Genomic DNA, 12198 nt, shown 5'->3' with positions numbered 1-12198 from the left:
GGAATTCATTTTAAGAATTCTAGTAGAGTTTGAAAGACATGCTTTATTCTGACTATTTATGTCAGACAAGAATGATCACCACAAAAATACTATATTCGTTGACTTCTTGAAGCCCTTCACTTCTTAACTGAGTAGCAGTAGTTAGAGTTATACACATGCATTCTGTTCATGGACTGCTGTGGCAAACATGGTAAAGGCTAAAACAGAGAACAGTACACAGCCCAGAGTACAGTCAAAGAAGAAATCCATGTCTGCTCTGTTCCTTTATTTTAGAATATTAATTTAATCCTTAGTCACACCTGTTTTCTCAGTAGGTTCTTTGTTTTTTTTTTTTTTGAGACAGGGTTTCTCTGTGTAGCTTTGCACCTTTCCTGGAACTCTGTAACCCAGGCTGGCCTTGAACTCACCTTGAGATCTGCCTGGCTCTGACTCCTGAACGCTGGGATTAAAAGCATGTGCCACCACTGCCCAGCTTAGTAGTTCTTTTTTTTTGTTTTTGGTTTTGTATTTTTTGAGACAGGGTTTCTCTGTGTAGCTTTGCCCCTATTCCTGGATCTTGCTCTGTAGACCAGGCTGGCCTTGAACTCACAAAGATTAAAGGTGGGTGCCACCACTGCCCGGCAAGTAGTTCTTAATGTACAAAGACTTGTTCAGTTCCTCCACTATGTCAGAGTAATCACTTTAAGTTGCCTTCATTATAAACATAATTTTCCATATATACATGAATGACTAAATATCAGTATTGGTGTCCATCCTCTGTACTAATCATTATGGATTCATCTTAGCAAATAAGATGTGAAAAGTTCCAAAAACCCTCAGTTGGGCATAAGAATTATAGACATTTTTTCTACCAGAGAATATTTTTTTAGTATCAGAAAAATCAACAATAAAAATGTAACAATATTAGTTGTTTTTAAAAATAGAAATTAATTATTTAAAGTATGGTCATCAACAAAGATTCACAAGATGAAAATATAAAAGAAATAATCCATATTTTCTATTTTTACAACTGTCTACAATAATTGAGAAACCTGTAGGCAATTTCAGCATGATAGTAAATACTGTCTAAAATCACTGAAGGAAATTTTCAAAAATTTATCCAAATATTAACTCTTTTTGATAAAGTATATAAGACATTTGCTATGAAATGTCTTCTTTTAAAATTTCTCTTATAAATTTAATAGGCATATCTAGAAAACACCAAATGGAAGGTAAATTCACATATTGTGTCATCTGTCTGTCTGATATAGATGTGAAACAGAGGCATAATTAGAAGTTTTGAAATTTCAGAACTTTTGATGAAACTGCAGAGCCTAAGTGTCAACTCTACTTACTATTATATAAGACAAGTTCATTACCATTTGAAAAAAATGAAAATTATTGCATAAATAATATGTATAAGAGACAGCTAAAGCCTTCATTACTATTGATGCTTCTTTGGTGGTTAGAAAATAATGGTCCCCAAAGGAAGTGGCACTATTAGGAGGTGTGGCCTTGTTGGAGTAGGTGTGGTCTTGTGGGAGGAAGTATGTCACTGTAGAGACATGTTTTGAGGTCTAATATATACTCAAGCTGTACCCAGTGAGACAGATCACTTCCTGTTGCCTTCAGGATCAAGATGTAAGAACCTTCAGGCTCTTCCCAGGACCATGTCTTTCTGCATTCCACCTATTTCCTGCCTTGACAATGATGGACTGAACCTCTGAACTGTAAACCAGTCACCATAATTAAATGTTTTCCTTTATAAAAGTTGCCATGGTCATGATGTCTCTTCACAGCAATAGAAACCCTAAGACGGCTTCTTAACTAATCTATATTACCAAGCACATGACTTGGAATGAAATGTAATTGTCTTCTAGAATAGCATTAGGATCAAGGAGACAATATTGTGAGAACATATGAATATGGAATGACTTTAAATGACATTTTCTATTCATAGTTGCATTAGACCTGTTCTATAAACTTTATGAACAAAAGAGGGAAATTGCCAAACTCTTCTCCTCAACCAAATTATTCGGTTTTGTTTGGCTGTTTTTTGTTATGAGGGTTGTTGTTTTTTGTCAGAGATGCTGTCAGTTGGCCTAGGCTGGCCTCAAATTCACTGTTCCAGACTAGATGGAAACACTTTATCTTTCTCCTTCTACCATTCAAGTGCTGAGATTGCAAGTGTAGGACAGCATATCCAGTGTAGGCAATGCTGGGGATTGAACCCAGAACCTCATGCACGGTAGGCAGGCACTCTATCAACTGAGCTCCATCCACATCATCCTCAATCAAATTGTTAATATACATGCCTAGGAAGTCTTATATCTGTGACTTGTAACTGTGACCTCAAAGTGAAGAGCATCCACTGGAAATCCACAATAGCTTATTGGAAGCTATTGATTGGCATTGGAATAATCTTTGCTGATCCTGGTGGCACAGGACTGTAATCCTTTGCTCAGAAAGCTGAGGTAGGAAGATCACAAGTATACCTGCTGAGTCTATAGAATGACATAAAGGCCAGCCTTAGCAACTTAGTGCGATTCTGAATTGCTATAAAAAGAGTCATATAGAAGGAACTGGAGCAATGACCCAGAAGGGAAGCCTTGGGCTAAATTACTAGGAACGAAAAACAGAATTTGTCTTATCCTACATCATCATTAGTATCGCGACAAAAATATGAATTTTAGAAACTCTTAAATGTATAAATTCATATACTGTTATGTGAATTAAGTTTGGACCACAACTGAACAGTTTTAAGTTTCTGTGTGTGTGTATGTGTGTGTGTGTGTGTGTGTGTGTGTGTAGCTAGCATTTGTTTTTATCTTTGTTGTACCGTGTAATATTTACTATGAGATGTTTTTGAACTGTACTTTGAATCTTTGGAGAGCTTTTCCTTCAAACAACATATTTTCAGACATAAGCTTTTGAGAGATTATACCAAAATAACAATATTTTTATTAATATATATTAAATATGAGATTGTCTTATTTCAAAGATGAGTGTAGTTTACTCTTCATGTTTTAAATAGAAACAGCATACATATTTTAATAGTTTTGTAATATACATTTTGAAAAGTTTCTTGTCTCTCAATATATGAGCTTTTAAATTTGACCAAATGTTTAGATACTTAAATATTTTTCTATATGTGTATTAGATGTTTATATAAGGAAGTGATTTAAACTGTATAAGGAAAATGTAGATACCAAGGCATTTTCTTCCTAAGTCAAAGCATAAATTTTACTAGTGGAAAAAGGTTAAGGTGGAGCATAGAAGTGGTGAGTTGTTGCAGTTTTGGGGTCATTCACATACTATTGCAAATGGGTCAGATCCCTTAGAGGCAGGGTGTGAGTGAAGGGTGTGAGGTGTCAAATGTACAAATGGTAGATATTATTTCCAAGAAATGAGTGAGGATGACAACATAGCTTCACCCTTTCTTTGTGGCAAGAACTGCAAGTCAAAATATTGACAAAAACTAATATTTTACTTAAGTGTTTTTAAAACTACAAGCCATTAGATTGAGCCCCTAATTATGATGCATTTTTCCATTAAGACTAAATTTAAAATGAAGGCAATCCTGTAAGTATACTCTTCCTCTTCCCAAGTATAATATATTTTGAAATGTGTGTAACATGGACTGTGATAAATTGGGTCCTAATTCTGTAATTTAATTATTTGATTTACTGAGAATCTAAGAGTTGTGAGTGTCAGTTTCTTGGTAACCTTGGTGAAGTCTGTGAAGTCTTTTGAAGCTCCATGCCTTTTAAATAGGAACACTAAGATCTTACCCATTATCACTCATTTTAAAAACCAGTAGTAAGGTGTCCAGCACCATAATCCTGTAATAGGACCCATTTTAAGCTCATCATTGGCATGTATCCTTAGGGCAGTAAGGGAATTAGCTGTTTAATTGGACATTAACAGTCTTAAAGGAATCCAGGGCTGTTCTCACAGTGAGAACAGCTTGAGTACAAACTGTGAGTCTAGAGAGTCCTGGAGAATGCAAGGAGAAGAATGGTGTTCTCAGAGTCTGGGGACAGCACTGACTGTTCTTGTTTTCACATCATGGATGTGTTTTCATGACTCTATAGGTCACACTCACATAGTTAGAAGTCACATGAGGAAGGGACCTAAAGTACTTTTCAAATTTATAAAATGCGTTTATAAAATCTCCTCAATAGCAACAAAAATGCATACAAAACTGACAGCTCTGGCTATGCTATAAATCCAGAATGTGAAATGGCTGTGCTTTAGAGTAAATGAGGACATGTATACAATAGTCCTAAAGCTAAGACATCAGAATCAACTTAGATATATAAAAAAGAAATCTTCTAAATGTGCAGGTGTTCTCATAACAAGTAGGACTGAAGATAAAAATTCATTCTTCTGGTCTATGTGAAAGGGTTCAATGCAAGAAAAATGCTAAAAGGGAATAGGAGAAAGTAAACAGTCTACCTCTAATCAGTAATGGCCTACTTTTATGGGTCATTTTATCCAATCAAGTTTTAACCAATCAAGTTTCCTTGATTGGACTGATACACATAACATTAGTAATTGTACCTTCCATGTGTCTGTTGGAGCATTAGTGGAGACCTGTCCTGAATATGGGGGACATTGTCTAAGAAGGATTAGGCCCAGACAGAATAAAAACCAGTAACAGATTCTGGAAAAATGTCTCAGCAGCATAGAGTTTTTGATGCTCTTCCAGAATAATAGAGATCAGTTCCCAGCATCCATGTTGGGTGTTCCATAGCTACCTGTAATACTACTTCCAGGGCATCTGACACTATCTTCTGGCCTCTGTAAGCACCTATACTCACATGGATAGGGACATACACACACACACACACACACACACACACACACACACACACACACACACACACAATCACAAATATTTTAAAAGAAATCAAAAAAAAAAACACCACACCTCAAGCATCTCCCTGCTTCCTGACCCTAAAAGACTGTTTTTCTTTCATGCTCTTGAAACTCTGAAACATTTTTAAATTAATTCTTTCCTCCTTGAATTATTTTTTAAGATATTTTGTTATGTAGGCTTGTAGCTAAATGACATAAAATTCTATTTAAGATAGTGGAGAACATCAAGCCCAAAATAAGAAATGCTTGGGAAACACAACGAGAGGAGGATAATCAGCTGCAATGATTTTTGGTCATGAATTAAGTCTCTGATTTTCTACTTTAGTTTCTAACAAGTTAGACTATAAGATATTTGCAAACATATTTTACTGCAAAGAAAAGATGCTTTTGTTGGCACTATAATTGTAGTGACTAACTAGAATGTACTTCTTCCTCAAAGTTTTTTCTGAACTATTTTATTTAATACTTGTAGCAGAGATCATTCATGCTCACAAAGTTCTTGCTACCCATTCTCTTTGTGTGTCCTGTATTTTCTGCTTCTGGCTCATGTATTTATATACTTGGAATCATCAGATTGACTTCTTATTTTCTGGTCTTTTGATTGGCCAGTAAACTGGAATGAATTTATTTGAGCTCTAGGAGGACCTTCTAGTCAACTTATCCACATATCCATTGGGTTCCTATTCCTGGTTTAATGATCTATTCATGGCTATATCTATATTGTTTAATGTTACCCATTGATTTTCTTCACTAGTGCAGATGGAAAGAAAGATGGGAAGGCCTTATCACGTGGATATGTAAGAGACATGTAGACATCCTTAGTCACTGTACAGAAAAGAGCTACTCAGGAGAAACAGCAGTTTGAACAGTCATATTGCACTCAGAATTGTTCATTATGGTAGTTAATGTATATACCACTAATAATGATGGGCCAGTTTCTTATTCCAGTTTATTGAAGATTGACGATGTTGATTACCTTCAGTTTTACCTAAATTTACCTAAATTACTTATTTTTAATAGTTTGAAATTTTGAACATGAAATTTGTGCATGAGCATTCTTTGTATATATATCCACACACACACACACACACACACACACACACACACACACACACACATATATATATATATATATATATATATATATATATATTTTTATATATATATCACTATCTTCCTCTTCTGACTTCTTCTATGCCACCCCTTCTTGCAAATTTATGATATCTCTTCAAATTATTACTACTACATGTATACACATATACATATACATAATTGACTGAGTACATTTAGCAATGCTGGTATATACATGTGTCAGTGCTGACACTTAGGATTGCATAAACTATGCATGAATTCATCCCAGAAAGAAACATTCATCCACTCTCAGGAGCCTCTGACCACCTATAGCTCTTCAGCTAGGGGTAGATACAAACACAAGCTCTCCTGTCAAATTTGGTACGTCAACTGGTACTGTCATTATGCTATTCCTGTTTAGGTAACCATATAGTTAAGATTTTAAGGATATATTATACTGATTTTGTCTAGGAGACACTATCTAGAAGCAGACATCCTGGGCTTCTAGTTCTTACAATCTTTCTTTCTCTTCTTCCATGATTTTTCCACATTCCAGGTATATTGGTTGCATTTTGATGTTGTCTTTTTTTCCTATATTACATTTAATCTGATTCTTTATTGTGTCTTTGCGAATCCTGGTTATATTCATCTGTTCCTGGGATTTTTTTTAACAAAGTCATTAATATTCAGTTCCCATTTCTGGAATAATTCAGCAAGATCATGCAATGAGACTATGGAATCCATATGAAGTGCTGAATCTAGTTATCCAGGTTCCAAAGGTTTTGTATCTGAGTCCCTGTGTTTCAGTCTGTTCAAGTGGATGAGTTATGATAGGGAACAAGTGCACTCATTTATCCATCTTGAATATTGTCTTAATGCCATCCATGAAAGTGTTCAAAATGACTTGCAGTTGTTCATGTTTAATGTGTACATTTTATAAACTATTATCTATATAAATTACCATATCCCCCAAACTGATAAATTACCAACTACAGATACTCCTGACTTAGTTTCAATCATTCCCAGACTGTTTCACACTTGCATTGCAGCAAATTCAACTCTTTATTCTCAGTTTCATCATCATTTTTAAGAGTCATTTATAAGTCAAGAATTCTAAGAGTTTAGTGGTGTACTAGGATTTAGGAAGCCTCTGAAAACTCTGTTTTAAGTGTTAACCTATCAAAAGGAAATACTATATTTTATTAATTTCAATAAGAAATAATAAACTCAAATTGGGTTGAAAGAGAAAGTAAAATAGAATTAGGTAGTTTCACTTTAATGTCCAAATAAATGGCTCACTCTTTGTTTTGGGTGAAGATTTTGTAAATATTTTGTATCCTAAATTTAGTGACGGTTAGTATAGGCCTTCTCATAATTTTTAAACAATTGCTTCAGATAATTCTGACTTACATATAGACAAACACAACTGTTCATAGACCATCACAAATTATTCTGTTAATAATTTAAAAATATTATTAAATAATTTGATAGAATAACTTGTATGAAAATGAAAATGCCTGTCTCTTGCTATACTCTTAACACTAGGCTGAGTAATTATGTTGTGGCATCCTTATCATCATCCATATTATAGCAAAGTCAGAAGAAATGAAACCAAAAAATCATAGAATATGAGGCCACCTCTATCTCTTTCTTAATCAGTGAATAAAGAAAAGTTATTTCTTCCAACAAGACAAGGTCTCCCATGGGGAGTCTGCAGAGCCTGGTACATTCAATAGAGGCAGGTCCAAGCCCCTCCCCCTGCATTAAGGCTGTGCAAGGTGTCTCACTATAGGTAGTGGGCTCCAAAAAGCCAGCTCATGTCAGGGATGGATTCTGATCCTAATGCCAGGAGGACCCTTAAGCAGATCAAACTATACAACTGTCTCAATTATGCAGAGGGCCTAGTCCTGTCCCATACAGGCTCCACAGCTGTTGGTCTACAGTTAATGAGTTCCCACTAGTTTGGTTTGGTTGTCTCTGTAGGTTTCCCCATCATGATCTTGATGCCCCTTGCTCATAGAATCAGTCTTCTCTCTCTTCTACTAGACTCCTAGAGCTCAGCCTGGTGCTTGGCTGTGGATCTCTGTATCTGCTTCCACCAGTTACTGAATGAAGGCTGTATGAGACAGGGTACTCACTGATCTGATTACTGGGATAAGCCAGTTCAGGCACCCTCTCCACTATTGCTAGGAGGTGGGTTAGGGAGGAAAGCCAGGAAGGGTAGGAGAAGGGAAAAGAGGGGGATCTGTGATTGTTATGTAAAATGAATTTAAAAATTCCTTAAAAAATAAATAAATAGAAAGAAAAGTTATTTCACAGTTTCAAGGATGTTCCCTCATATGTAAACTGTAGATTGAAAATATGATAATCTCAAATTGGAAATTCTGGTAAATATCATAAGAGAGTGTCTGTCTAGGGTGTAGAAAAACAATAAAAATTAGTGTCAAAGATTTTTTTAAATATTGAGAATTTAATATATATAAAGTATATTTATAAATATATATGCATATATATATATATATATCAAATTCCAGTAACTTTCAGTCCCCACTACTCCATCTCACTCTTCTCTCTCCCACTGTAATTCTTTTTCTTAACCCCTCCCCCTGCTTGTAATTTGATATGTTATATGTTCTTGATAACACCAGACTCAATATTTAATTACTGTAAGCATGGGTTGTGAGTTATTTGCTGGACTAAGGGCAACTGAACAGTGGCTGCACCACTAAAAACTGATGCACCTTCTCCCGGGAATCATTAACTTCCATGGACTCTCAGGGAGAGGTGAGGCCTAGTGAACCCCTCCAGAATGCATGATCGAGTATTTAATAATCCTGTGCAGATCTAAAGCAAATAACAACAGCTGCCTTGGGTTTTAGAGTCCAATAGGCATGTCATGTCCAGAAGTATTTTCTCAGCACTCATGATCTGGTTGGTAAATTCTTGCTGTATCTACTTAATGTTCTCTGAGCCTTGGAGAGGGTGATACAGATGCTGTGTTTAGGGCAAAGCACACAAGAGTCCTTTCTTCTCACCACATTGACTAACTGTGAGTCTCTGTATTAACTGCTGCCCACTGTAAAAAAGGAAGCTTCTATGACAAAGGTGGAGAGCTGCCTTAATCTATGGGTATAAATAAGTACATAGAAGGACATTTTACAACATATTTGTTTAGCAGAGAACAATAATAGGTTTTAGCCTTGGGCCAATGACCTACCTAGTTATGGGCTCCTGACCAAGTCTAGAGTACCAAGCATGGAGTACCAAGCATACGTTTCTACTTGTGGAGCCAGATTTGAGTGGAATCAGAGAGTCAAAGGGCTGTTTATCATCTCAGAGGAGTCATTTCACTATTGCATCAGTAGATACATCTTGCCAAGCATAGTCCACTACAGGAAGGGACAATCTCGGGCTTCTTTTCCCATACAGATCTCATAGGGCCTTGCACAACTACAAAAGCTAGTCAGTCAGTGGGTAGCATTTTTTCAGTGTGTCACTGCTAACCTACACATTTAAAATATGAAATCAAATTTATTTCAAAGTCTCAAAGTAGTTGAAATATTATTCGCTATGACTTCATCTTCTTTTAATTTTTGCCTTCAAATGACTATCTCACTTTTTTTTTCTTCCAACAAGCATTAGCAAATTATAACAATGTGCCAAATAATGTGTTTGGTAGAGAACAATTGTACTTTTTCTCTCTTCTTGTATAATAAATTAACCAAAACTTAATGGCATAATCCAATTAATATTTTTTATTAAGTCCATCTGACAAATTCAATAACTTCCTAAGGGTTTAAAAACTGAGTGTGTCTGTAGGGGTAGTTGTCTGTGCCTTACGCTGAAGCACTGCCCCTAGGGAGGCAGCAGGTAACTGGTAGGTACCTGCCCCCACCTGGGGCGTGGCCCTGACAAGGACCCCTTAAGACATGGGATGAGGTACATGTTCTCTTTGCCTCCTCGTTGTCTTGGATGCTGATACTGCAGGTCAAGGCAGAGCTCTCCTGAGGACCTCATTGGACCATGCCCCACCACTCCAGGATTCAGCAACCAACTCCTTTATTCTTGTTGTGAGTTAAACCCCGAATAAATCCCTTTGACCATCAAATAGATTTTGTGGAATTATCTCATTATGTCTCCTAGGCTGTGTGGAGCTATCAACTGAAGGTAAGTCACCACTGTCAGATATACCTGGTCTAGCTGCTGTACTCAAGTTATTTTCACCACAAATACCTTGACAAGAGGCTCCAATCACTTACCAGTTCTTAATAGGTAGATCTGTTCCTCAAGATTTCCTTAAGGCATCACAGTATACAATGTGATCTTAAAGTATATAGGTAGCTTATCAAAAGCCAACAAGAGTTATGAAAATAAACACTGCACTGGCAAAAACACAGGCTGTTTACACAGTCTCTTTCAGATCAAGCTGGGATTGCTGCTGCAAATATAAATATTTTAGAATTTGGTGGCTGTCCTGTTGGACTTATTGTGCCAAAAGTCCCACCAACAAATCTGTTTGATATGTCTAGAACATTTTCCTTGTTAACTGTTGCCAAGAACTCCTCCCTAAAAACTTCCCAATCACTCCAGACTTTGATTTAGAGATGTAGTGAGGTGCTCCCTGGAAATAAGAAGCCCCTTTGTCTTATAAAGGACTCCACAATCCTGATCTTGCTTCTCTTTTCAGAGGATGTTTCTTGATGCTGTTTCCATCTGCAAACATTAATAAATTCAGAGCAATCGAGTGCTTCAAGAATACTTTATCTTTCTCTTGTAACATTGTAAGAAGAATCCAAGTGGCTTCTTCAATATTTGATTTGAAAAGCTCCAGAGCTGCATATCCAAGCTGGTTGGGTACATTTTCTACTCCCTAACATTGTTTTGATTTATAATTGCTGCTAAACTTTTTGATAATACATAGAAGATTCCCTTCTTTGCAGTTTCTAGTAGAATTGTGATGTCTGTTTTCTACTCCCAAACACCATAATCACATTTTACATAGGGTTTCTTCAAGGCTTTTAACATCTTCACTTTATTTCCTGTCAAAATAGTTTATAGCTACAGCTCACTTCCAAAATGGATCCCAGATTTTTCACTTTCTTCATAAGGAACTAGTATTGAGACCACTTCCAGGTCACAACATTTTTGTTACTTATGTCTCAGACTTACAAGTTGCAGTTGTCATTTTGGTTACATTCCATTTTTTAGAAGAGAGTCATACAATTCAATCTCAGCTTACTCTTGGAGGGAACATGTCAAAGTATTTGATTTGTGAGCATATTACAAAACACTAGAGAAGCAAGTTGTTAATAATGCATGTCCTTTTATTTCAAGGCTGTCATAAGTAGAAAGCAACAAATATATAAATAAGCCTGATAATATAAAAAATCACTATAATTGATTTATTAGTGATCTTTCAGGTACAGAGAAAGTAATTTGAATGTCACTTTCATGAGTTGGTAGACTTTAATAGTAAGCAGGAAGAAACAATTCAAAGAAGTTGGGAAATAGTGTTCTAGACAAAGGAGTCTAAGTACATCAAAGAAGTATGAAAAAAACATGATTACATTGCAGTATGAAGTTATGGTCCATTAGAAATAGGAATTCAAGTATTGAGGGATCCTGAGACATAGTCATGTACGTTGTACAGTTGTGAAGAGAATTGCATACTACAAAGAAGAGTCCAGCCTCAAAGCTCAGTGTTTAATTTTACAGGAGTGTTACTCTGAGGCTTTGTATTTAATTACAAAATTAATATGGCATTTAATGCTTTCCAAGGTAAATCTATATTTATTTAAGTTTACCTCATTATTAAGTACATTTCTAGAATAGATATGCTTGCTCTTGTTTAGGCAAAATGTTGGGGTGGGACACCAATGAGTTGTCTGGGAAGAGTTAGCACAATTAGGTGACATGCATTTGAAAAGTTTATTTTGGTGCTTGCTTCAGCAGCACATATACTAAAATTGGAACGATACAGAGAAGATTAGCATGGCCCCTGCACAAGGATGACACACAAATTCGTGAAGCGTTCCATATTTTTTCTGAGACCAAAAATTAATGAATGGGACCTCCTGAAACTGAGAAGCTTTTATAGGGTAAAGGACATGATCAATAAGACAAAACGACAGCCTACAGAATGGGAAAAAAACTTTCACCAACCACACATCTGACAGAGGGATGATATCCAAAGTATATAAAGAATTCAAGAAACTAGACATCAAAATACTGAACAATCCAATTAAAAATGGGCTACAGAGCAAAACA

General features: G+C 35.9%; 1 non-coding gene across 1 annotated transcript; it reads left to right on the top strand.

The window, feature by feature from the left end:
- The first annotated feature begins 11867 nt into the window (after positions 1-11867).
- On the top strand, positions 11868-11974 carry LOC128111398 (U6 spliceosomal RNA). Its single transcript, XR_008218637.1, has one exon. It is a non-coding gene; the product is annotated as a U6 spliceosomal RNA (small nuclear RNA).
- The last annotated feature ends 224 nt before the right edge of the window (positions 11975-12198 follow it).

Source organism: Peromyscus californicus, unplaced genomic scaffold, assembly GCF_007827085.1.
Source record: "Peromyscus californicus insignis strain IS unplaced genomic scaffold, ASM782708v3 Scaffold_15__1_contigs__length_86483966, whole genome shotgun sequence".
NCBI lineage: Eukaryota > Metazoa > Chordata > Mammalia > Rodentia > Cricetidae > Peromyscus > Peromyscus californicus.
Note: the sequence above shows the minus strand (reverse complement) of the source record. Positions and strands in the feature narration are given on the sequence as shown.